We start from the raw sequence: 24,508 nt of genomic DNA, 5'->3' as shown, positions 1-24,508 counted from the left end.
ATGGGAACTGTCACACTGGGTCAAGTCTTCAGTATCCTGCCCCCATGGCAGCCACAGCTCAATGCCTTAGGAGAGCAAACCCATCCCTGTGCAGAGTGCACCCCTCATTAAGTGCACTCCCACAGAAATGGGGCCCAGGCTCTGCCACCAGCACCTAGATACCACGGTGATGGGCACTGTGGGTAAAATGGCCAAGTGCACCTAGTGACTTAGGAGGCTAAGCTCCATTTCCAAAAGTGACTTAGATGCTCAGAGGCCTACAAATGTTACCCTGTGTAAATACAGCACAGTAGTGGATGTGGAGGCAGGATGCCCGGCCAGAACGCTGGTCTGCCTTAGACAATCAGAACCCCTGGATAGATGGGACATAAGCAAAGAGAATTCTGCAGTTTGGACCTTCTTCTCTGCCTTCTCCAACCTCTTCCCACGGACCCCTCAGTGCCCTTCTCCACAGCCCTCCTGGCTCCCTCCTATCATTTCACTGGCTATTTCCTTTTGGGGCATGAACCCTGCCTAGCTCTCGGTGCGTACCCTGATCGTACTCTGGGTACTGCTGTGGCAGAAATGCTACACCATGACAGTGGCAAAGAGTAGTCCGTGATCTCTTCCTGCCGGGACCCTGCTGCCAGGGGCGAAACTCCTTCAGTCCAACCAGCCAGCCACCTCTGGAGCACTCGAGACTTGATGTCACACACCTCGATGTTCCCCTAGGGTGCCTTTGCTCAGTTCTGAGCAGTTCCTCTGGATTTATGAGATTGGAGTCAGGGTTTTCGGTTCAGAGCTGGGGGATGTGTTTGCACCAAGTGTAGAAGAGATTTTGGCAGATGGACGAGCGCTCATTAGACCTCTCGGGACATCCCCTCTCATACTGTTCACCACTTTCAACTCCTCCCCCAGGGCTCGGCGACATTACGAGCTAAACCTCACGCCTCCGGTAGCAAGCTGACCCCTCCTCCAAGGGCTAAGGGGAGAATCTCCATCCCAGGGGCAGCAACACACAACTGACAGGTGCATAACGGGTGCTTTTCATTTTTCTTTGAAGCAACAATTATTGGCCTGAGGGCACAAAGGTCTGTTCCAGCAGGACTCATCCAATGTTCCCAGAGGCCCTTCGAGGGCTGGGCTGGTGAAACAATTGTGAGCCACCCAAACCCTTCAATGGGATGTCCCTCCTCCACTTTCCCCTTCCCAATTTGCCAAGGTCCTTCTAAACCTGAGGCAGAGGGGGATGCTGGGTAAGGGGGTGGGTCTTGGAGAGTTCCTGTTGAAATGCATCAAGACCGAGGCTTGTTTGTGCAAAGAGCCTGGGATCAGGCTGTGATTCCTGGAGCATTTTTTTCCTTGCGGAGGTGGGGGGGACGAGAGTGAAGAGCGAACTCTGACACATCTCGGGGATGCAGCAGGTTCCCGTGGCCCCTGTGCCGGGGGGAAGGACCGAGAGGCAGCGGGGCAAGGATGTGAGGCAGGACCTGGCGAAGAAAGGGGGGGCCCTACCGATCTCCCCACTCAGGAGGCTCAGATGTGTGAAACAAATCCCAAACCCTCGCTTATGAATTTTTTTTTTTTTGGCATGCGCAGGAGGAAGTGATGGAGTTGCTCCTTTCTGGAGAGCGGCTGCCAACCCCGACGCAGCCCCCTGCGGCCCCCCAGCCCCTTTGCCAGCGTTTGTTCCTAGCAGAAGGGCTGTTTGTGTGTTGTTCGGGCTCCTTTTTTTTGTTTTAAGTGTGGCTACAATCAGCTGCTGAGAGGCTCACTACTCCGGTTCATTCCCTGCCAATTTCACTGAGAGCTGGCACGACGGGCAGCTCCGGAGGCAACGAAGAGAGGCTGGGGAGGGTAGATTGGGAAGGGGAAAAATGGACACATGCCATCGACGGAGCGGCGAGGCTGCCAGAATGCCAGCAGGCAGCATGGGGCCAAAAAAAAAAAAAAAACAAAAAAAAAACAAACCCCACACTGAGCGGAAAAGAAGCTGGCAGCCCATCTTGAAGCAGGCGGTGGCTGAGTTGGCAGAGGTGCCATGGAGGACGGGCTGCAGAGAGCAGGGAATGCGGGAGAGAGAGAGAAAAACAGACAGACAAATTGGCAGAGGCAGGACAGGTAGCAGACGGCGAATCGGGAGAGGAAAAAGGTACTTGTCTTCATTTTAAAGCAACGAAATCTCCGGGTGTGTCTGTGTGTGCTGCATGAATATTTGTGTGCGGGCACACATGAGTTGGTGTATGTGTAGCGTGTCTCTGAGCATGCAACGGTACGGTAGCCTGCCTCTGTGTGCACGTGTGTGGGGGAGCATGTCGGGGTGTGTGCTCACGCAGCTGTGTGTCTCATCTCACTAGATTGGTCTCTAGCCCCGTGGTGCCCCTCACCCCACACTGGCATTTGCTGCCCTGCTTTGGCAAGCTTTGCTGAAGCCTGGGTAGGGGGATGAGTCCTTGGATAACTCACTGGTTTGGGGCCTGCTTCTCCGGCAGGGGTTTCTCGGGGAGATGCATTTCACAGCCGCTTTGCGCGGAGCGGGCGGGGGTCTAGAAAGAGGCAGCGTCTGTGTGAGAGGCTGGCAAGCCTGGTGCCTCACTCCAGAGGCCTGCCCGGTACTGGGGGGCCGAGGGGTTTGTTTTAAACTACAGCATGGGGTGGAGTTCTCGCCTGGCTTTGCAGCAGGTCGGGGGGGGGCGGTTACAGATACAGTGGTGCCCCTATTCACGCTAAGGAGAGCTGTTTCCTATGCAGCACCACACACTGGCCTGGAAGTGCCAGCTCAGCTGATCACTGTGCGAACAGCTCCAACCGGGGTTTTCTTCCTCTGCTTTTTGTGCAGCTCGGAAAAACTCCCAAGTTTTTGTGGGGAGGAGAGTTTCTTTTTCCTTTCCTCAGCACGTGACGGCTCTAACTGGCGGGGCAGGCAGAGTGCGGGGTGCTAGGGAGCAAGAGGAAAACCGCCCCCTCTTGGTCATGAGACCTTCCCTGCATTCTTCAGATCAGAACCGCAGCCAAGTGCAGTGGGCATGGAAACAGGACTCTTGTCACTAAAATTCCTGGACCTATTTAACAGAGGTCGGCTTTACACACCGCGTGAGACTGAGGCAAGAGCCAGGTGCCAAATCCCACACAGCTAACGCTGGATGTAGGGAGGGCATGCAGCCCACGGCCTGGCCTGGGTTTGCTGTAGTGATTCCGCTCCGCAGGAAGAGCGCAGTGTCCCAAAAGTTGGCAGGGGACTGGGCTCTGTGCTGTTCACAAGTGCGGAGTCGGACAGAAGAGAAACCCATTCGGCCCATCTGAGCACTTGGGTTTTCAGATGACAGGGAAAAATTGGAGCTGAATTTCGGGGAAATCTGTTAAACCAGGGGAGGCTCCGAGCCAAGTTCTGCTGCTAGCAGTGTCCCTGTACGTCCAGAGCCACATCACCGGACGTACTCCAGATTTACACCTGCCCATCCACTCTGCTCCCTCGAGCCTTCGACCCAGCGACAGCACATGACTTCTCTGGCCAAAGACGCATTTCTGGTGCTGCTGAGCAGCGGCTAAAACCACTCCCCAGTGGGTTGCTGTCACGGAGTCCCCGGGCAATGCTCTGGAACTGCTCCCCATGAAGCCAGTCAGGACTCTGGGGCAGTCGCCTTTCTGTGAGCAGCCTGTCTGCAGGACACGCAGCTCACACAGCTTCCACCTTCCTGGGTCTGACCTCGGAGCATTCAGCATCCTCTGCCCCTCCGTGCGCTTCCCACAGCGAGTCCGCTCAGGCGGGGCTCCTGGGGAAGCCAGAGGGTCCTGCACCCCAACTTCGCAGTCAGACGTGACTCTCAGCCAGCCAGTAAAACAGAAGGTTTATTAGACGACAGGAACATGGTCTAAAACAGAGCTTGCAGGTGCAGAGAACGGGACCCCTCAGCTGGGTCCATTTTGGGGGGCAGTGAGCCAGACAACCACGTCTGCACTTCACTCCATGTCCCAGCCAGCCCCAAACTGAAAAACCCTCTCCAGCCCCTCCTCCTCTGGGCTTTGTTCCTTTCCCGGGCCAGGTGGTCACCTGATTCCTTTGTTCTCCAACCCTTTAGCTCTCACCTTGCAGGGGGGAAGGGCCCAGGCCATCAGTTGCCAGGAAACAGGGTGTTGGCCATTCTCTGTGTCCAGACCCCTGCACACACCTGCCCTCTAGGGCTCTGCAATGATCAGACACCCTTACTCCACCCCCTAGATACTCAAGAACTGCCCAGGGGAAACCGAGGCACCCCCACACCACTCAGAGGAAACATTAAGAACAGTCCCACTTCGTCACATCTCTCCCCCCTTCGAGATCGAACTGAGAGGGGTCACTTTAGCCGGTGACCTGGGGAAGTTCGAAGCCACCAACGTTCCCATGGATGCCCCAGCATCTCTCCCATTCCTTGGTAGGAGTTACACCAGGCCCTTCCAGTTCACGCCCTCCCTTAGGTCAGGGGTGGTCGATAGCACTCGCAGGCCGCATGTGGGAAGGTTTATGCAGCCCATGCCCTTTGGCCACCCCAAGAATGTCTCCCCATTGACCATCACCTTCTGCTCCTACTGGAGGTCCGGGGGGCCTGGCCCCAGGAAACTCCACACAGACATATAGGTTGGGGTCAGGAGTGGGAGCCCGTCCACATCCCCAACCATCTGGCTGACGGAGTCTATGGCCTTGGGGCCCAGCAAGGGAGCTAGAAACCGGGGCTTTTCCGCAGAGTCCCCTTGGTTCAAATCTCCAGCCTGCTCAAAGGCAGTGAGGTGGGCATCCACAACCCCCCCCCTTAACCAGGGGCAGCAATTTAGTCTCGAGGTTCCCTGCGGAACTGGCCCCCCGGGATCTATCCCCACTCACCCCGGGGAGGTCCCCTAGGCCTCTCCGCTCCCCCACCGCCAGTTCATGCTGCTGCTGCTTCTGCAGCTCTTTCTCGGGCTCTTGCTGTCTCTCACAGTCCTCTTGCTCTCTCAGACTCCGCTCCAATCCCGTCCATCTTGATCCCCCGATGGGGAACCCGATCGTGAAGACCCTCGTCTGGTCGGGGACAGGAGTCTTGGCGATGCCTGGCTCCCGCTTCAGCTGCTCCCAGATCCTGCTATAGCCCCAGTTGGGGTCAGGAATCTGTTCCTTAGAGCAGTCATCCTCCTCCAGCTGCACGATTAACTCTGCTTTGGTGAACTTTCCAACGCTCAACCCTCTCTTTTTGCACAGGGTTACAATGTCCTTCTTAAGGAGACGGTGACAGGCCATCACTCCGCTCCTCCCAAGTTGTTGTGGACTCACAGGCCTGTGTGCTCTCAGCTCCCCACGGTTTCCAGGGAGAACCCCTAGTGTGACAGCCCTTCTCGAGGTCACCACCTCTTTGCCAGGGTCGAGCTGCAGACTCCTCCGCCCCTTGGACTGCTCGCTGCAATCCCCAGGGGAACCCTGTTACTGCACAGTCCTTCTCGCTGGTCACACACTCCCAGGGGTTAACCGCCCCCCGAAACCGCTCCTCTCTGAGCCTTCAGCAGGCCTGGTCCTCGGCAATCCCCCTTCGTGTTACTGCTCCCCAGTCACTTACTGCAGGAAGCACCATCCACGGGGTGCAGTACATCCCACCGCTGCCACCAGTTGTCACGGAGTCCCCGGGCGATGCTCTGGAACTGCTCCCCATGAAGTCAGTCAGGACTCTGCGGCAGTCGCCTTTCTGTGAGCAGCCTGTCTGCAGGACACGCAGCTCACACAGCTTCCACCTTCCTGGGTCTGACCTCGGAGCATTCAGCATCCTCTGCCCCTCCGTGCGCTTCCCACAGCGAGTCCGCTCAGGCGGGGCTCCTGGGGAAGCCAGAGGGTCCTGCACCCCAACTTCGCAGTCAGACGTGACTCTCAGCCAGCCAGTAAAACAGAAGGTTTATTAGACGACAGGAACATGGTCTAAAACAGAGCTTGCAGGTGCAGAGAACGGGACCCCTCAGCTGGGTCCATTTTGGGGGGGCAGTGAGCCAGACAACCACGTCTGCACTTCACTCCATGTCCCAGCCAGCCCCAAACTGAAAACCCCCTCCAGCCCCTCCTCCTCTGGGCTTTGTTCCTTTCCCGGGCCAGGTGGTCACCTGATTCCTTTGTTCTCCAACCCTTTAGCTCTCACCTTGCAGGGGGGAAGGGCCCAGGCCATCAGTTGCCAGGAAACAGGGTGTTGGCCATTCTCTGTGTCCAGACCCCTGCACACACCTGCCCTCTAGGGCTCTGCAATGATCAGACACCCTTACTCCACCCCCTAGATACTCAAGAACTGCCCAGGGGAAACCGAGGCACCCCCACACCACTCAGAGGAAACATTAAGAACAGTCCCACTTCGTCACAGTTGCTGACTTGTTTTTTGTAAAGGAAATTGGTTCACATGCCAGGTGATTAGTTCCGACCAATTCTCTAGCTCTGCTCTGGCCAAGCGGACTCGCAGGAAGCAGAGAGGGGATTACGGAGGCATTGAAAACAACTAACCAGGGTGTCCAATTGATGTTCTCCCCACCACTGAACGTACCAGGAGTGGGTTTATTTCTTGACGTGGAATCTGAGTGTGGGGCGGGGGCAACCAGTCGTCCTAGGAGCTCCTATTGTTCTCAGTGGGAGGAGAGTCCCCGGGATCCTTAATGGTGCACATTGTTTAGTGGGTTTGCAGCAGTGCTGGGACTCTCTTTCAGACTCTCCTTGCGGGCCAGTAACAAGCCAAAGGATACTGTAGAATCAAATGGCGGATACAGAAATAGCCCTCTGTCCAAAGCTCAGTCATGGCAATGGAAAAGACGCAGTTTGACTTACAGGGACTTGGGATCTGGTCCTGTAAGAACAAGCTTCAAGGGCAACTAACGGGAGAACCGAAGAGAGAACGGGAGACCTGCTCACCGAAGAGATTTCAAGGACTTTGTTCCCCCCGGTGCCTCAGCAAACGCCTGTCTGGTGTGGCACGCACTGGAGACCTGCTAGGAGAGCAGTGATCGTGTCCCGCCGGGGTGTGCATGGCCCACACTTTTGTCTTTCTTTGTGCCTCAGGATTCATTCACTTTTCCTACACGACCAGTCTCCAGAGCCAACCGTCTTCGGGCTCCACCCCCAACAGCCAGAATGGTCCAGGACCAGCCAGGGACTCTGAGCTTTGCAGAGAGACCGGTTCGAAACACAGACCCAGGATGCTAAGTGCTTATTCTGGGGGAAGAGAGATGCAGCCCCAGTGGGCATCGCCAGCTCTGCAGGAAAGGGAGAGGGACACACTGCTAAGCATAGCCTCCCCCCAGGCCCAGCGAGTGTTGATACATCATACAACTCTATTCCTCTTATTTAATCCTGGGGTTGTGGTAGCATCTAAGGCCCAGCTCCTTAACCTCCCATTGCTTTCAAGCAGCAGGCCAGGTCCCATTGATTTCTATGGGTGGTTGGTGCCTAAACACGGTGGCTTAAATGCCCCCCATCAGATGCGAGGCCTCGTTGTGCCGGACGTTGTACGTCTGGTAGGAGAAAGCTGCATGGCAGTCGCTGCCCTCCCCGCGCTGCCCTGGGCAGAGTTCAGTGCTCGGGCGAGCTCCAGAGGGAGGCAGCGGAGCGGGAAGAGGTTCCCTGGGGTGCACCCAGGGGGCTCTCCCAGCCACGCTGTGGGGAGACAGGCACTTCGGCATCCCCCGCACACAGCGGGGGCAGAGCCTTCCAGTGCTCAGGGCCAGCTCCTACCCCTCAGCCACTGGGTCATCCCAGCGCAAAGAGCCAGGTAACCACGCTCCAACCTGCGCTCAGATCCAGGCGGGGCCACTTACAGAGAGCGCCCAGCACGCTGCAGAGCAGGAATGCGTCCCCTCCCTCTTCTCTGCCCTACCCGGTCCCCCAGCAATCTCCCAGAGACGAGTCTCCGGTGAGGGCCAGTCCCATCAGACTCTGTCCCCCTGGCCAGCCAGGATCCCATTATACTCCCCCCGACACACACTTTCCTTGGCCTCTCCTCACTTGCCCCCCCAAACACTGCTGGCCCCCAGGACTCCCATAAGTGTCGGCTGTCCCACCCAGGGCAGTGCCTGACCCTCATGCACACACACGGCTGGTGTCTCTCCAGTGCCCCCATTCAGGCATTTCTTAGATGAGCAATGAGCCCCTCAGAGCAGGGACCCCTGCCCTGGACCCAGTCCCCTGCAGCTGGCTGAGAAAAGTCTTCACTCAAGCCTACGACACCTCAAACACAGAGAGCCTCCACCTCTCCCTCCTGCCCTCTCCTTGCCCCCCCCCCCCCCGCACTGGACTAATGACCTGATCCCTTGGGGGAGGCCGCACCCCACACAGTCTGAGCCCCGCTGCAGAGGTGTCGGACACCCGTTGGCCTGATGCAGATATCACCTGGGTGGCTTCTAGTCATCCATTTTTCAGGGAAAACCACAACAAGCAGCAGATCTCCATGGGAAATACCTGGGAAGCAGAGCCCCACTAGGTAAAAGGGAACGGAAGGGGATCCCGGCAGCAGTGCCGAGGGTGCTCCAGGGTCTTTCCCCCTCCTCCCTCTCGCTCCTTTTTCCTTCCATATTTCACAGTTCCTGCTTCCTGCACAAAGCGGGAGTCTCCAGAGACTCCAGCCAGATGTTCTCTGCAGCACACCACATTGCTCTGCTAATGGAATATTCAGAGCGTCTCTCTGCCTTTTGACATGAAAACCTTCTGCAGCTTCCCACCCCGTGGGCATCGCATTCCCACAAAGCCACCAGCCCCACGGTGCGAGTCGGCCCCTGAACCAGCAGGGAGCTGTCGCCGTTCTCCTGGGCTCAGGCAAACTGGCAGCATGCTGCTGCCCTTCGCCAATGCTCCCGCCCCCTGTGCTGTGGTGCAGAGGGTCATCCCCGACAGCCCTCCTCTTCCTTTTCTGCCACCCGAGTGAGCATTCGAACCAACACACCAGACATCCAATGGCTGCCTTAGCAGAGACGGGCCAGAGGGAAAGTGGCCGCTCACTGAGTGTGGCAGGGAATGTCTGTGCCAGCCTGCCAGGCAGCTTGCCAAGGCTGGCAATACGTGGTACTTGCCTCATGGCCCCGGACACGCTGTAGCTATGCAGGATCTGCCAGGGGTCATCACACCATTGGTCCATGTGGTGCGGTTTCTGTCTCCGGCAACGGCAGCACCCGTACCGAATGCTTCGGAGGCAGGGAGAGGCTGTTCCTGGGCCCGGCGCTTCGCAGTTGGGGGGGGCGCCGAATGAGTGTAGCTGGCGCTCAGTGTGGGTACTACACGGCAAGGTTCCTGCAGCAGTGCCCCCGTTACCTCAGCCCCTGCTGTCGCAAGCATCGGATGCACCTACAAGGCCTGATGGACCAAGGTTCCCAGCTGGAAGCTGGGTTTTGAGGGAAGACGCCTGTTTCTGTCTGTATCCAATGTTTGGACAATCTGAAACTAAACTGGAATATCAGCGTCCGCATGTAACCGTGGCACCTGGGCAAGGCCTGACGGTCAGACCCAGGCTGTTACACCCCCCTTCCCGTCTGCTCAAGAGCTGCAGCTTTTCCTCTGCAACCTGGGGATGCTAAAACATCTGTCCGTGGACACTGACCATCCAAAATTAGCAGGAAGGAGGGCTGGGAAGCTCTGCCCTCCTCCCACGAGCTGGTCGAGCAAATGTCAGAGCTACCTCCATCAGCAACTCCACTTGCAGGGTAACCAAGGCTTTCACCCCGGTCAGCAGGGGACCTGGTCAGAACCACCCACTGGGTCAGACAAAACGGCAGCCAGAACTGGGGCAGCGGGGAAGATCGTTCCTTGTGGCCCGTCTCTTTCACTGGAGGAGAGCAACAACTTGGCCCACCACATGGTCAGAACCTGCCGCACTTCACTGGCCTGAGCTGATTTGAAGGATATTGGAGAAAAGTTCTCCTAAAGCGAAATTCTGCCTACTCTCCTGGTTCCCCCCCTTCTCTGAGAGCACCAGCCCCAACTCCCTCTTCCCAGGGCGTGGCTGCCCTGTCCCACCACAGCAGCCCCAGCCCTTGCCAGCTCCCTGGCTTTATTGGCCCCGCCTGTTCCTGCCCAGCTGAACCTGCTTGCAGTCAATTCCCTGCTCCCTGACTCTCCCTCCAGGTGCAGCCTGTGGCGTTAATGGGCCTAGCTGCCACCTTAATCCCTTCCAGTCCTGGGTGGGGTAGACACCCCAGCGCAGTCTCAGTTGGGCACCTCAGAAATGTAGGCTCCAGAATCACAAGTTGCTTTGGAGCATCGTGGCTTTTCTGTGGCCCAGGGCGGCAGGCAGAGCAGGGCGCCGCGGGCCCCTTGTGCTGCGGCCGGCCTGCTCTGTGCTCCTGACTGAGTAGCAGGCCGGCCGGCCAAGGCTTGGTGTCTCTCCCGCTCTCCTTGCTTGGAGATAATTAACTTCAATTCAGAAGGCATTAATCAGCCCCTGATCAGGTGACGGCAGCACCGGGGCTCAGCTCTGAAGCTCTCTCTCATACCTGTCACCATGGAGAGATGGCTGTTAATGGCCCTGTAATTGCTGCGCCAATCTCCCAGTTTTATAGGCCAGGAATAATAATTAGATCAGGGGAAGGAAAGGACTTGGGGGCAGCGAGGGAGTCAGGCATGGCAGAGGCGGTAGGGAGCTGGGCTTCCCGTGTGCCCAGCTGATCTAGAGCTCCTCACCCACTAGAGCTCCACCCTGCCCACAATGGGCCTGAGCCCGAGGTGCTGAGCACCCTCCTCTCCCACTGCAGCCAACTGCAGCCGAGGGCATACAGCACGTCGCAGGATCAGGCCCCCGGGGAGCGATCTGGAGAGGAAGTAGCCCCCAACTTGGGGGCTGATGGGACAGTGCCATGGTGCTTTGGCAGGTGCAGGAGCGAGGGGGAGCGAGAAGCCTAAATGGGGGCTAGATACTATGGTGATGGGCACATTAAAAACACATGCAATTACATCGATTAGCTAGATAATGACTGGGCACTCATTATGCTGCAGCCACTGCAGCACCATGCAGGGCCGCTTCGTTAGTGACCCCTTTGAGACAAGACCCTTTGTCTCCCCAGGCTCTTCATTCCAGTCCAGCTATGTCCTTCCCACACCCCTGAGCCCTGCTTCCGCCCATCCCCCCCTCCCCCACACCGGGGAGTCAGCCCCCATCACTGGGGCTTATCTTCCCACCACAGAGGTAGGGCAGTGGGCGGTCTCCTCTGCCAATCCCAGCGGGCACAAGGCAGTTCTGTGGTGGAGCCCCAGCATCCTGCCCCCGCCCTACCAGGAACACTGTGCTTAGTTCTGGACACCTGCCTTCCCCTGGAAAGATACTGGCATCCAGGAGGGGCAAGGAGAACGGGCTGGCTGAAGAGTGAGCTCGGTCCCTCTCCCTGCGTGCTGGCCAAGCGGGCAGTGGGATCAGAATCTACACAGAGATGCATTACCAGCCAAACCCAATGGGGTGGGGAGTGCCCAGGAGTCATGGGATGAAACTGGGAGCAACAATTGGGGCTGATTATCAGCAAAATCCACCTGGCAAATCTCCCATGGGGGCAGGCAGCTGTCACACGACACAGTTAAAACACCAGCGAATGGGCAGTAGGGAGCAAGCCTGCCCAGGCAGGTCCAACAGGGCTTAGACACGCTGCTGAGCTAAGGTCTTTGGATCAATAGTTTATTCACCCAAAAATGCCATTTTGAATAGACTAAAATGATCTGTGAAGTCAATGTAAAATTGCTAAATAGTTTCAGGCAAAAACCCTGTTTTTTCAGGCTCGATTGGCAAGAAGAGTCACTAAAACCAGAGGGCCAGGAGGGGGCTTTTGGTTCCTCTGAGAATACCAGTTTTTTGTGTGTTTTGGGTTGATCTGAAGCAATTTTCCCCCAATAGTTTGGTTTGGCCAGTGAACCGAAATATCTGTTATTCATGCAGCTCTGCGTAGATGCAGATCCCCTAATCCTGTGGTCTTTGCCATACCCCTGATTTGTATCTCACCAGCCCTGGGATCCTCCTCTGATCCCAGCGGGGTTACTCCAGATTTACACCTGTGTCAGATCAGGATCAGGCCCCAGGACTCTATTTGGAAAGCTAAAATCCCATTCCTTTTGCAATGCTCCTGAATTCCCCACAGACTCTCCCCACGCTGCAGAGCACTGTGCTGCGGTCCGGCCACAGGATTAACTCTGCCCAGCGCTGACTGGCCGGCTGGCTGGCTAGGAACACTGGGGTAGCTAGAGCCAGGCAGAGCACTCTGCGCTGAGCCATGTCGGTAACTATGCCCAGGCATCCCTCTGCCTGACAGTCCTTAGCATCGCGGTGTGGACTGCAGACACCAGCTGGCGAGGCAGGACATGGGCCACAGCCTATGGAGCAGACAACAGCGGAGAGGCCAAAGTAAGAAACTGGGTCATGCTCTCACGGATATAGAGCCGGATGCCACGGTCCTTACTCAGGCAGGACTGCGAACAGAACAATCCAGCTCTCCTGATTCCCAGGCCGCTGCTGTAGCCACTCGACCCTTCCCCTCTGCAAGCTGCAGCTGAGCCCATTCAGGATGATCGGGTCTCCAGTGAAGGGGTGCACGGTCCCCCTCAGGACCAGAGACGTGTTTTATACACATGGGGAGAGGGCAGGACAGAAGGGAAGGGGGCTTCCTCTGCCCCTGCACTGGGCCCCTGCCAGTTCTGGTTCTTTGTGGCCCATCGTTTCTCTCCAGTCCCACTTGTTCCACCCCCTGCTTCAGGTTCCATAGCTCCCAGCCCATACCTGCCCCATTCCATGTAACCCAGCCCCCTCCTGCCCCAGTTCAGAGCCACAGCCCCCTCCTGCGGGAGACTGTCCTGAGCTCCCTGGTTCTTCCCCTCGCAGAGAACTTGGTTTTCATTCTTCTCATCTAGGTCAGTGGCAACAGCGCTGGCTCCCATCAGATTCCTAAGGCCCCCCCAAAGCGGACGGCAGGGGCTGGAATCCACCCCCCGCAGCTGAGTCCCAGAAGAGGCCGGTGCTGGGCTCTGTTGGGGAGGCAGAAACCTGCAGTGCTCTGCGGGACAGCAGCTGTGTGGAATCCCACCCTGTAAATCGATAAATAACCGTGCCTGGCTGGGGCCGTGGTGGATTGCGAGGAGATGCGGAACGGCCGACTAATCAAAACATATGCCACTGAGCGGGGATTTTTTTTTTCAATCCACTGGTAGCATGAAAAGGAAATTAGATGCCAGCAGGTCTGCAAAACAGCACACCCCAAAACCTGCCCGATTGCTGCGAGCAAGGCAGGAAGTCAAGGGCTCATTTAACTTCATCTGCCTCTTCTTGCTCTGTTCAGGCAGTTGCTGTCATAGGCTTTCCTCTCAGCCCAGGTCTACGCCAGGGTCAAGAGCAGCTGGGCCCCAAATCTGGTCCAGTCCAAACAACAGGGGGCTAGTCATCTCCTTCACTCCATCCTGTCTTCTGCACTGATCCCCCAGCCTTGCCTCAGATAGCATCTGGATCACACCCAGCCTCCTCTGCTTGCGTTACTGTCCGGGGCTGTACCGACAGCAAAGGAGCGTCCCAGTGCACAGAGAAATACCTGCAGCTTCCAGCTTCCAGCTTTGAAGAGATATGCAAATGAGAGTCAGCCCAATGAGGACCATGCCTGCGCATCTCACTCATTTCCTCTCGCCTACTCCAGACTGGGGGGCAGGGGGATGGAGTAGGGGAGGGAGGTTATGTCCCAGGCCTAGGAATTGCCTCGAAGGGCGGCAGCCCCCATGGTGCTGCTGCCCCCGGTGCCCTCCCCGAGTTGCTCGTGGAGTACTAAGCGATGCATGTAGCGTCGAAATGAAACGTGTTCTGCAGAACAAATGATGTTAATTTGCTGAGAGGCTCTGAAGCTGAGTATTAGCGAAATGCCTTGAGGGAGAGAGCAGCAGCTGTGCTGGAATTAATGGCAGCATGCCGAATTAGCACTGCCATGCATCACAGTCAGAGGGGGAAACACCCGCGAGGGGGGAAACGAACCACCGCCTCCAACCCTGACATTCGGGCGGGTCAGGGCAAGGCAGAGCAGACTGCCCTTCTGGGGCTGGATCCCTCAGTGGGCTTGGGCCACGAGGGCTGTGTCCACATGCCATGTTTCTGTCCGTAGCCCCACAGGTATCCAAGTGCCTGTCTGTCTGTCTGGTCCAGCTCTTCCCAGATCTGCTTATTCACCAACCAGGCTCCAGCGAGCCACTGGCTGCTCTGATCCTGCTGGGGGTGAGCACCTCCTGGGAGGCGTTCCTGCTGCTCCCGCTACGTCCCAGGAGAAGTGAGACTGCTCAGTGCGTTAATGGCGCACACCTAATCACCGTGCCCCACTCTGATTGCCCACTGTCTGACCGAGCAACGCTCTTCCTGGGTCCATTTCTCCCTCCTCTAGGGGCTTGCATCCTCGCCTGGTCACCTCCCTCCTCTCGCTGGCTCTCTGTTTTGGGGGGCTATTAATCTACCTGTCTATTTATTCCTCTATTTATTACTGACTGTTGAGCTGCCTAAAGTCTGTAGATCCTCACTGATTACTAACAATGCAGCCAGCTTATGGATCTCCAGCCTCTTCTAGGCCATCCATCTTCCACCCTTGGCTTCCGCCTGTCTGTCTGACACCACCAGGCCCTGGGTGCTAGGAGCATGCTGCAAATTGTACATTACATCTTAATGGACGATTCCAGTAAAAGCCTCGCGTCTGATGAATATTTAACGCAACCCATCAGTCTCTGCTGGCGGATGTGTGTTTTCAGCTTGGTTTCCCCTTCCTTCTTTCACCCTTTCTTACATCCTGCCCCGCACTGACGCTCAGGTCGTGATCAGCTGTCATTTCCAATGGGCTACCAGATTCTTCTTTGCTTCCTGTCCCAGGGTGTTAAGTAACATTGTACGAGCGGTGGAGCAGCTGATGTGTCCCACCCCAGAGGCTGCTGCATTGTGGTGGTGTTGGATTATTCCTGTGTCTCTATACTTTGTAAAGCACTCCGGGGGTGAAAATGGAAGGTAACAGGCCAAAGTCAAAGTCCATCAATGCCTGTGTTATTTAAGACCAAAGAAGCTCACTGAGTCATTAATTATACGGCCAAGAAAGGACCATTGTGATCACCTTCTAGGCTGACTTCTCACGTAACTCAGGCCAGGGGACATCCCTGAGTTCATTCCTGTTTGAATAAGAGCAGATCTTTTAGAAAAAAATCCAATCTTGCTTTAGACCTTTCCCGTGGTGGGGAACCCCCCGCAGCCCTGGGTAAATTGTCGGATGGTTAATTACCCTCACCGGTAACAACTTGTGTCTTATGTCTAGCGTGAATTTGTCTTGCGTCGCTCTCGGCCCCCGGCTCTCATTACTGATCGTTCTCTATGGTTTCGGTATCCCCTGCAGATGCAGCCGTGGCCCGGCCCCGAAGGGATCCCTGTTCATCGCTGGCTCGCACTGGGTCCATCACACGGACGATGCCATTTCTCCCACCGACAGAGTACAGCGCTTTGCTGCAGGGTACCTACACAGCAGTCCAGTGGGAGCCTCCGCTGTCCTCCCCGTGAGCCCACTCCCACTCCGCACACTCAACTGCATCAGTGTCCACTGGCATCGGGACCTCGCAAACGCTGCCCCTGAGAGGCCAGGCCGGGCGCCTTCCCCTCCTCGTGGGAGTATTCCCGGAGCTCGGCTTTGCCATGGGGAGGTGTGGAGGAACCTTCGAGGACCCAGCAGAGGGTGTCTTACAACAGCCAGGCGGCAGTGCCCAGTGTCTCTCTCCACTATCACCAGCTGGGTGTAACGGTGCACACACGGTGTGCCAGGATGGTCACTCCAGGGTGGGTGTGAGCACACGGCACCGGGCCACGGAGTTAGCAGTGTGCTGGGAGGAGGGCGGTTATGTGCTTGCAGGGATACACCCATCGCTGCACGTCGGACAACCCGCTGGGATGTGGGAATGAGCACGAAGGCCTCCTGGAATCTCACCAGTGGCTGCTTTGGCAGCGGGTCACGGCTCAGGCCGGTGAGAACAAGTTGGGGCGCCCCCAGGGAAGGGGAAAGCAGTGGTGATTCTTTCTTTATATGGCACCATAAGTGCACACGGAGCTTTACACAACCCCGACACCAAAAGGTCCCCCCAAGGAACTCACAGTCTGACAGATAGGATACCAGGCGGGGATGGCCAGCCGCAGAGGAGAAGTGGGTTCACAGCTGGGATCTTAAAGGAGGGTCACAGAACCCGGGACGATCATCATCTTTTGTTATTTGCATCTCAGTAGAGTCTAGGGAGACCCCAAACGGAGATTAGGGCCCTGTCATGCTAGGGGTTGCACAGCGAGTCTCACTTCTGGTCCCGGTCTCCAAGAGCTTACATAAGACAGATAAAGGAGAGTGGAAACTGAAGCATGGAGCACTCTAGGTGACACAGCAGGTCAGTGGCAGAGAACCCAGACCAGAGCCCTATCCACTAGACCACACTGCCTCCCACGGACTCAACTCTGATTCCTGAGCCACATATTCAAAGAGCTGCTCCCACCTCCACCCCATGTTGCCAGATCGAACTCCACTGTCCACAGCACTGGGGTGGCCCTGCAAACACCCCCTGTACTTTCAGTGCACAGCCCTCTGCTGCACCCCCCGAACTGAGAAACGTTGGACAAAGCAGGGCTCCTCCAAACAAAGCAGTAGCCATGACAGACAGACACCCCAAATCTATGCCCAAATCAAGTGACCTCCTGGGCTTTCGTTCGATATCGCATCCATTTCCATGGAAACGCTTTCCATGGGCTTAAGGCGTCCTGCCAACCAGAAAGGCTTGGCTAATCTTCCAAAGCCCAAACATGGGGTTAGGGGCTTTTTTTAATGATGTGTTTTTATTTTTGGAGGGGTAGGTGTGAGAGAGCGAAATAGAGAGTGTGTGTAGCGGGGGTCAGGAGGAGCAAGGGATTTACTTTCCTTCCCTCTAAACTCCACGGAGCAAAGGTGTGTATGCAGGAGCTGGCGGTCACTGTCAGGTTACATCTGCTGGGGTATGCAAGAGCGATTCCAGATGCACTAGAAGTGCCGTGCTCGAATTTCAATTTCATCGTCTCACAATCATTTTCAGCCGCCTCTTAGTGCCACATTAACGAAGCCTGCTCGTTTGAATGCATAATTAGTCCAAGCATTCTACCTCGCTAATTTCGAAGCAGGGGAAGAGAGAGTGAGGGGGGGAGGGTTGGAATTTGCATATTAATTTAGCAGAGGGAGAGGAAAATTGTTTACCACTTGCTTCTTGCTGTTGATCACAGCGGACTTAACTCTTTCGCAGGTGCCATCTGGAGCGGTGGGTGAGGCGCTCCGAACGGCACGAGGGACAGGATGCAAAGGTTACATGGTATCAATTAAATCCACCCTGCAGCCCAACATGGTACCTGCAATAACCCAGCATGCGGTGACTCCTTTATGGCCAAGGCATGGTCAAGGTGGTGTCGGCTACATGCCACACTGCAAGCAAACTCGTGTGACTTGGGGGGCACAGAGGGCAGCAGAGTCAGTCCCTACGAGGCTGTATCTGGGGGGCGGGCAGGAATGGGGTGCAGGAACTGAAGGCCTCAGCTGCCCCCTGACCAGTCCCAACAGAGAGGCATTTGTAGGAGAGGCTGCAGCTCCAGTGGACCAAAGTCTAGCTTCATTGGAGATTCCTGGGCTGAGCACAGCTGTTCTGCTCATTTCCTGGCACAAGGAGAGTCAATCAGCACGAAGGGAGGAAAGTCCAAACGGAACAAAACAAGTCTTTTCGCCCCATGTTTAATTAGCTTGTGGAACTCACTGCCACTGGATGTCGGTGAAGCCAAGAACTTCACGAGAATCAAAGTGGACTGGACATTTATACAAATAACAAGACTCTCCAGAGCTATTATTGTACATACATCAACCAAAAGAGGTTGAGAAGGAATATAAAATCTCCTGCTTCAGGGCTTACGGTAACCTCCAGCTACGAGGGATCTTGCTACCTATTTGTGTTCAATACCCAAGGAAGCCAGCAGATGAAGATGCAGACCTATCTATCTAACCATCCCTCCATTCATCCCATGCTCATCACTGTGATAAACCAGCACCTCCTGACGGAGTGACCCCAGGGTGAATGCATGGCTATGAAGTGCGGGTGCAGCACAGGGCCTGGGACCAGAGAGCAGGAGTTCAGGGGGAGCAGCAGAGAAAACGAGTGAATTTTAGTTCTCCTGAAAGTGGGACACTGAGAGCTCTGGCTAGAGCCAGGCCAGGTGTGAGAAGTGCTGTGCAATCCTCTTAATTCCCAGCCTGGACCGCGAAAGCCTCTCACTATTCCCATCGTGGTGGCAGAGTCAGCCAGGAGCCTGGGAGTGCCAGGCTGGGAGAGCCCAAGCTCACAAAAAGGAAGATCTCCGGAGGGTGGGGTTGGGCGAACTGCCCCCCGAGCCCTCGGGTGTCTCTGCAGCTCCTGTGCTATTCTCTTCCCAGGTTCATTAGAAGGGGCTCAGCTCCTGGCTTCCTCCAGAGAATGCCGGGGAAATACAAATGACAAAGACGCAGTACAAAGGAGACGGTGGGTGAGAAATGGGCTCCTCCTGGCAGTGCCAGCTACTGTGCAAATAAGGGGCCAGATTGTGTTGTGGAGGCCAAAAGTATAACTGGGTTCAGAAAAGAACTAGCTAAGTGCATGGAGGATAGGTCCATCTATGGCTGTTGGCCAAGACGGTAAGGGATGCAACCCCATGGTCTGGGTGTCCCTAAAACTCTACCTGCCAGAAGCTGGGACTGGACTAAAGGAGTTGGATCACTCAATAATTACCCTGTTCTGGTCATTCCCTCTGAAGTGTCTGGCACCGGCTGCTGTTGGAAGACAGGACACTGGGCTGGGAGGGCCATTGCTCTGACCCACTGTGGCTGTTCTGATGGTCAGATCCACAGACCCTGCTCTGGCTGCTTGGCAGGGGTCTCCTCACTCGGGAGCTGGAGAACAGCTGTGAAGGAAAAGATGCCCCCGTTCCAGAACGGCCAGCATGGACAGTGTCCAAACTGGCAGTCTGGGCAGAATAGGCTCTGTACCCTGTGCCAAGCCCCTAGGCCCCCCCCCTCTGCCCCTTCTCCTTAGCGTTTCCCCTACAGGAGTGGGGACAGACCCTGACGATGTCAGGGTGGATGTTGTTTTAACAGGTTCCAAGTGTCTCCACATTTACATTTGTTTCCATTTAGCACATTTAAAAGGCAGAAAGGCTGCTGTGAATAGGCACGAGAAGGATGGGCTCTGTCACCTCTGCTCTGCCAACCCTGCCCGTCCTCCCCCTGGCCCTGAGAGGACGGGCTCTCTCTGTTCCATGTTCGGGGCTGGTGCTCTCCCGAGCCAGTGGCAAGGAGTCCCGGGCGTGCAGCCCATGTGCAGGTGGAAGGGCGCTGGTGCAGGGTGTGAGGAAGCTGGGGGGTGCATGCCCCTGACCCTGCAGGAGGCAGGGTGCATTGACAAGCAGCTCCAGGGCTGTGCTCGCCAGGGGGCAGGTTAGACCACTCAGTGTTCCTGGAGGGCTAATAGGACAGGCTGGAAGGTCTGTTGAAGGAGGGTCTGCAAGATGAGGTCCTCCCATCCACTCTCATGTCTCCTCTCACTCTCGCTCAGGGCCTGATCCTGAACAGCTCCACATCTTGGTGCAGGTCGGATCCAGACCCAGTGCCAGACCCTGGGACCAGGGCTCATCCCCGGCAGATTCAGATGAGAAACCTCAATTCTCCTTCTCTCCCCAGCATGCCATTGGGGGAGGTCTCTCTGCCTGGGAGGTGCAGTCAGAGGGACTGGCAGGGCACCCTGGGGCTTGGCCATAGCAGCCTGCAGGAGGTGGGTGTTTGCCTCGTAGGGCAGTGGGGCAAACGCCTCGGAGAGGCTCTTGCCAGCAACGCTGGAGGCAGAGCTGCCTGCACAGCGTGTGGCTGGTTTGAGGGAGCAGCGTCTCGGCAGCACTCAGGGAAGGGGGAGCGGATCCGCTTGATGCGAAGCCCCCCACTGGCTCCTGCCCGTCAGAGTGAACCAAGATGACTCCCTTTGTTTGGAATCTGTGGGTGTCTTGAACCAGTTGGGGGGTAATTTGTCTGTCTCCTGCAGCTGGCTGTCATTTCATATCTGCGCACCGGTTTCATTTTCACTATCATTAAAAAATCCCAGGTCTGACAGGTAGTTAAAAAAACCCCAGCCAGTAACCCATGAACCACTCATCTTGAGCAGAGCAAGTGGCTGGGTGCCTGGGGGGGCTCTCCAGTGCTGGGGCGGGGAGAGGAGACGCTGGCTGAGATGCTGTTTGGGGGGAGGGGCACAGAGCTCAGGATCACATCCGGTCCGTATGACGGTATTTCGCAGGGTTGTGCTGGGCCTGTGAGCAGCCTGACGCTGTCTGGAGAGAGCAGAGGGATGTGCACAAGCCTCACACCCAACCCAGCACTTCTTGGACAGCTGAGCGCTGGGCTGGGTGGAAAGCTCAGGCCTAGAATGACAGCAGGGCAACGGACGAGGCAATGGTGGTGGGAAAACTTTTGAAATTTTGTTGTGAAAATGTTGGATTTGTGAGCAGCGCGGAGCTGCTCTAGAGAGAAAAGAGGGGAACGACCCTTCTCTAGCAGGTGCCGGGCCTGCTCCAAGAGCTAGAAATGCCCTGCCGGGCACGAGTGATTTGTTTTGGGGTCTCAAACCGGAAAACATGAGACGTCTTGTCCCAGGTGCACAGAAAGAGGGACCGGGAGGTGTTCCCCCCTTGCCATGGAAGTGGCTGGGTGAAGTCAAGGGAACATGAAACCAGAGACCCTGGAGCATGTGGTTAGGATGTCAGACTATGCAGAGAACACGGTGACAGCGGATATTGTGACTACACAGTCACTGCACTATCCGTGCCATGTAGAGTCGCGTAGGCCCAGGACTCCACAAGTCTGAAAACTACTATTCGAAACTGAATTCTCCTCTGTTTTATGACATACTGTCCTCCCATACTGAAGGGAGGCAAGAGATGGTTTGGACCAGTGGTTCTCATCCTGCGGCCCTGACAGGCCACAGCTGCAGCCCATGTGTCATCCTCAGGGCCATGCAGCTAGTATCTCTATTGTGCGGATGCTGCCCACATAACACCCAGAGAGCTGCATATGCGGCCCACAATGGTAATAGGTTGAGAACCGTTGATTTGGACATTAGCTGTACGTTTGATATAATTACACAGTTACGTGTATGTGATTTCAAAACACATGATGGCAAACTAAATATCTTTAAAAAACCACTGAAACTGCTCTGTTGTCATGCCGTTCAAAAGCCATTGTAACACGAGCATCCTGTTAGATTCTATGGAACAAGACTTTTTTTAATATTGTAATATTATCAAACAGATGTGACATCTTGCTCCATTGATATGAAGTACCGGGCCACATCCTGCTCTCACTGACCCCAAGGCAACCCCATTGCCATAGCTGTGGGGATGCCCAAGTGAGGTTTGCACGCACCCCCGCAGGAATGCATAAGAACGGCCATATCGGGTCAGACCTACGGTCCATCTACCCAGTATCCTGTCTTCTGACAGTGGCCAATGCCAGGTGCCCCAGAGGGAATGAACAGAACAGGTCATCATCAAGTGATCCATCCCCTGTTGCCCATTCCCCACTTCTGGCAGACAGAGGCTAGGGACACCATCCCTGCCCCTCCTGGCTAATAGCCATTGATGGACCTATCATCCATGAACTTATCTAGTTCTTTTTTGAACCCTGTTATAGTCTTGGCCTTCACAACATACTCTGGCAAGGAGTTCCACAGGTTGACTGTGCCTTGTGTGAAGAAAGACTTCCTTTTGTTTCTTTTAAACCTGCTGCCTGTTAATTTCATTGGGTGACCCCTGGTTCTTGTGTTATGGGAAGGAGTAAATAACACTTCCTGACTGACTTTCTCCACACCAGTCATGATTTTATAGACCTCTGTCAGATCCCCCCTTAGTCGTCTCTTTTCCAAGCTGAACAGTCCCAGTCTTATTAATCTCTCCTCCTATGGAAGCCGTTCCAGACCCCCAATCATTTTTGTTGCCCTTTTCTGAACCTTTTCCAAGTCCAATAGATCTTTTTTTGAGATGGGGCGACCACACCTGCACGCAGTATTCAAGGTGTGGGCGTACCATGGATTTATACGGAGGCAATATGATATTTTCTGTCTTATTATCTATCCCTTTCTTAATGATTCCCAACATTCTGTTTGCTTTTTTGACGGCCGCTGCACATTGAGTGGATGTTTTCAGAGAACTCTCCACAGTGACTCCAAGATCTCTTTGTTGAGTGGTAACAGCTAATTTAGACCCCATCATTTTATATGCATAGTTGGGATGATGTTTTCCAATGTGCATCACTTTGCATTTATCAATGTTAAATTTCATCGGCCATTTTGTTGCCCAGTCACACTGTTTTGAGAGGTCCTTTTGTAGCTCTTCGGAGTCTTTCTGGGACGTAACTATCTTGAGTAGTTTTGTATCATCTGCAAATTTTGCCACCTCACTGTTTACCCCTTTTTCCAGATCGTTTATGAATCTGTTAAGTAGCACTGGGCCCAGAACAGGCCCCTGGGGGACCCTACTATTTACGTCTCTCCATTCTGAAAACTGACCATTTATTCCTACCTTTCTAAGTAGGCTGGCAGATGCATGTGAACAGAGGAAGCCCTAGATGTGTAATATAATGCACAGTGCATGCTCCAGGGACGTCCCCTTCGGTCTCATTTGCACTGCTGAAACTCCGTCTGGGCACTTGTGACTCGCAAGGACGGACCGGGTGGCCAGACTGCAGTAGCAGGGAGCTGAAAATAACTCCCATCATGCAGAAGTACAAATGAAAGTGTTGGACAAACGAGGCGCCTGCGCGGCAGTCTCGCCCGCTCGTGGCCACGCCCTTCGCTGCCCTGGCCGTGGCCAGCACCGCTGACGCCTGAGAAACCGAACAGCGGCCGCCAGAGAACATGGGTACCTCTGGTAGCAGCAGGCCTGTGCTCCTTGCTGCACTGCATGGAGGGGCCCAGCCCGCCGAGGGTTAACAGCTGATTACAGCCTTTGTCTCTGCATCAGTGTACATAATGCGCTCCTCATTTGCATACTGCAGTGTGCGCTCAATTAAAATGAACTTTTAATTTCTTCTAAGTAAATTACTTCTTCCCGGTACGTGACGCGCACACATGTCAGAATAATGGGAGAACCTTAATGAGCTGGGAACTGGAGGGGGGGGGGGGGAATGTTGCTGGGGGAAAAATACCCCCCTCCCAAATCCCACCGTGTAAAGGAATGGAAACAAATGAAATAAAAAGCCCAGGAACTCAGGGAGCAGGAGGGCAGAGTCTCCATCTCCTTCCTAGCCAGTTGAGGGGCCTGAGGCCCTGTGTGCTGTCACCTGTACCTGGGACGGGATGACACCCAGGGCCCAGCGTTCGGCCTCGCCTAGTGCAAGAGGAAAGGAAGCTCCCTGTTAACCCGCAGGCCAGCTGCCTTTCCACCCCCACTAGTGTGGTATTTCTCCTGGCCGGGGGACACCCCAGCTGCCTCTCTCCCTGGGTCTCCTGGGCTGCCAGCCCCTGCAGCAGAGCCGTGGCAGGAGCCTACTGCCAGTTCCCCACCTACAGCATCAGCCTCTGCCATTTAGGTGAACATTCGAGAGACTTACAAGCCCAGATACCAGGGAACAAAGGACAAACCGGGGTGGGGGAGGAGGGAGACAGTAAACTGCCGCAGGAAGGGTGAGGCAAGGGCACTGGGACACACAGAATGGCACAAGAGGGCCAGGACAGATGCTGCTCCCTGCCCCCTTCTTCTCCAATGACCCTCCCTCTAATACACAAGACTATGTAGGTTTCAAAGTAGCAGCCGTGTTCGTCTGCATCCACAAAAAGAAAAGGAGGACTTGTGGCACCTTAGAGACTGACAAATTTATTTGAGCATAAGCTTTCGTGTTTTTTCGTGTTGCATCCGATGAAGTGAGCTGTAGCTCACGAAAGCTTATGCTCAGATAAATTTGTCAGTCTCTAAGGTGCCACAAGTCCTCCTTTTCTTTTTACAAGACTATGTAGTAATTGGCCAGTCGTTCCACTACTCTGCTGCCTGGCCTTGGACTGTGACTAATGCTGAATGCATCGGGGAAACCCCTGTCCCCAGGCCCTAATGCAGCTAATTGTGCATGGCGGGAAATACTCTTCCTGACCCCTTACGCCCTGAAGCATGAAGATTGAGAATGCTCATAACTTTCCTCCCTGTTGGTGTCACTGTGATTGCTATTCTTATGCTTATTTTGAATCTGCCCCAGCTACTTACCTCCCTTAATATGCTGTAGCAGAGAGTTCCACAGGGGAACCTGATGTTGCTCAGCAGAGCCAGAGGATGGGTGGGAGGAGCACACTGCAGGAACAGATATGCCACATGAAGGAATGAGTATCCTGGACTTCCAGAACCATCCCTGTGGGCACCCCCAGAACGTACTGCACCCTGGGGGAGGAGCAAGGCTGGGAAGGAAGCAGGAGTCAGGTGGGGATGAGAGGGAGCTGTCACCAACTCACCAGTGGCCTGCTGGGTGCTTCCAAGAGAGCAGTGAAACA

At 55.4% G+C, this 24,508-nt stretch overlaps 1 long non-coding RNA gene across 1 annotated transcript; it reads left to right on the top strand.

The window, feature by feature from the left end:
* The first annotated feature begins 1,269 nt into the window (after positions 1 to 1,269).
* Positions 1,270 to 23,061, top strand: LOC142068680 (uncharacterized). Its single transcript, XR_012664613.1, has 2 exons — positions 1,270 to 2,131; positions 15,313 to 23,061. It is a non-coding gene; the product is annotated as an uncharacterized LOC142068680 (long non-coding RNA).
* Positions 23,062 to 24,508: the final 1,447 nt, after the last annotated feature.

Source organism: Caretta caretta, chromosome 12 (genome assembly GCF_965140235.1).
Source record: "Caretta caretta isolate rCarCar2 chromosome 12, rCarCar1.hap1, whole genome shotgun sequence".
Classification (NCBI taxonomy): Eukaryota; Metazoa; Chordata; order Testudines; family Cheloniidae; genus Caretta; species Caretta caretta.
Note: the sequence above shows the minus strand (reverse complement) of the source record. Positions and strands in the feature narration are given on the sequence as shown.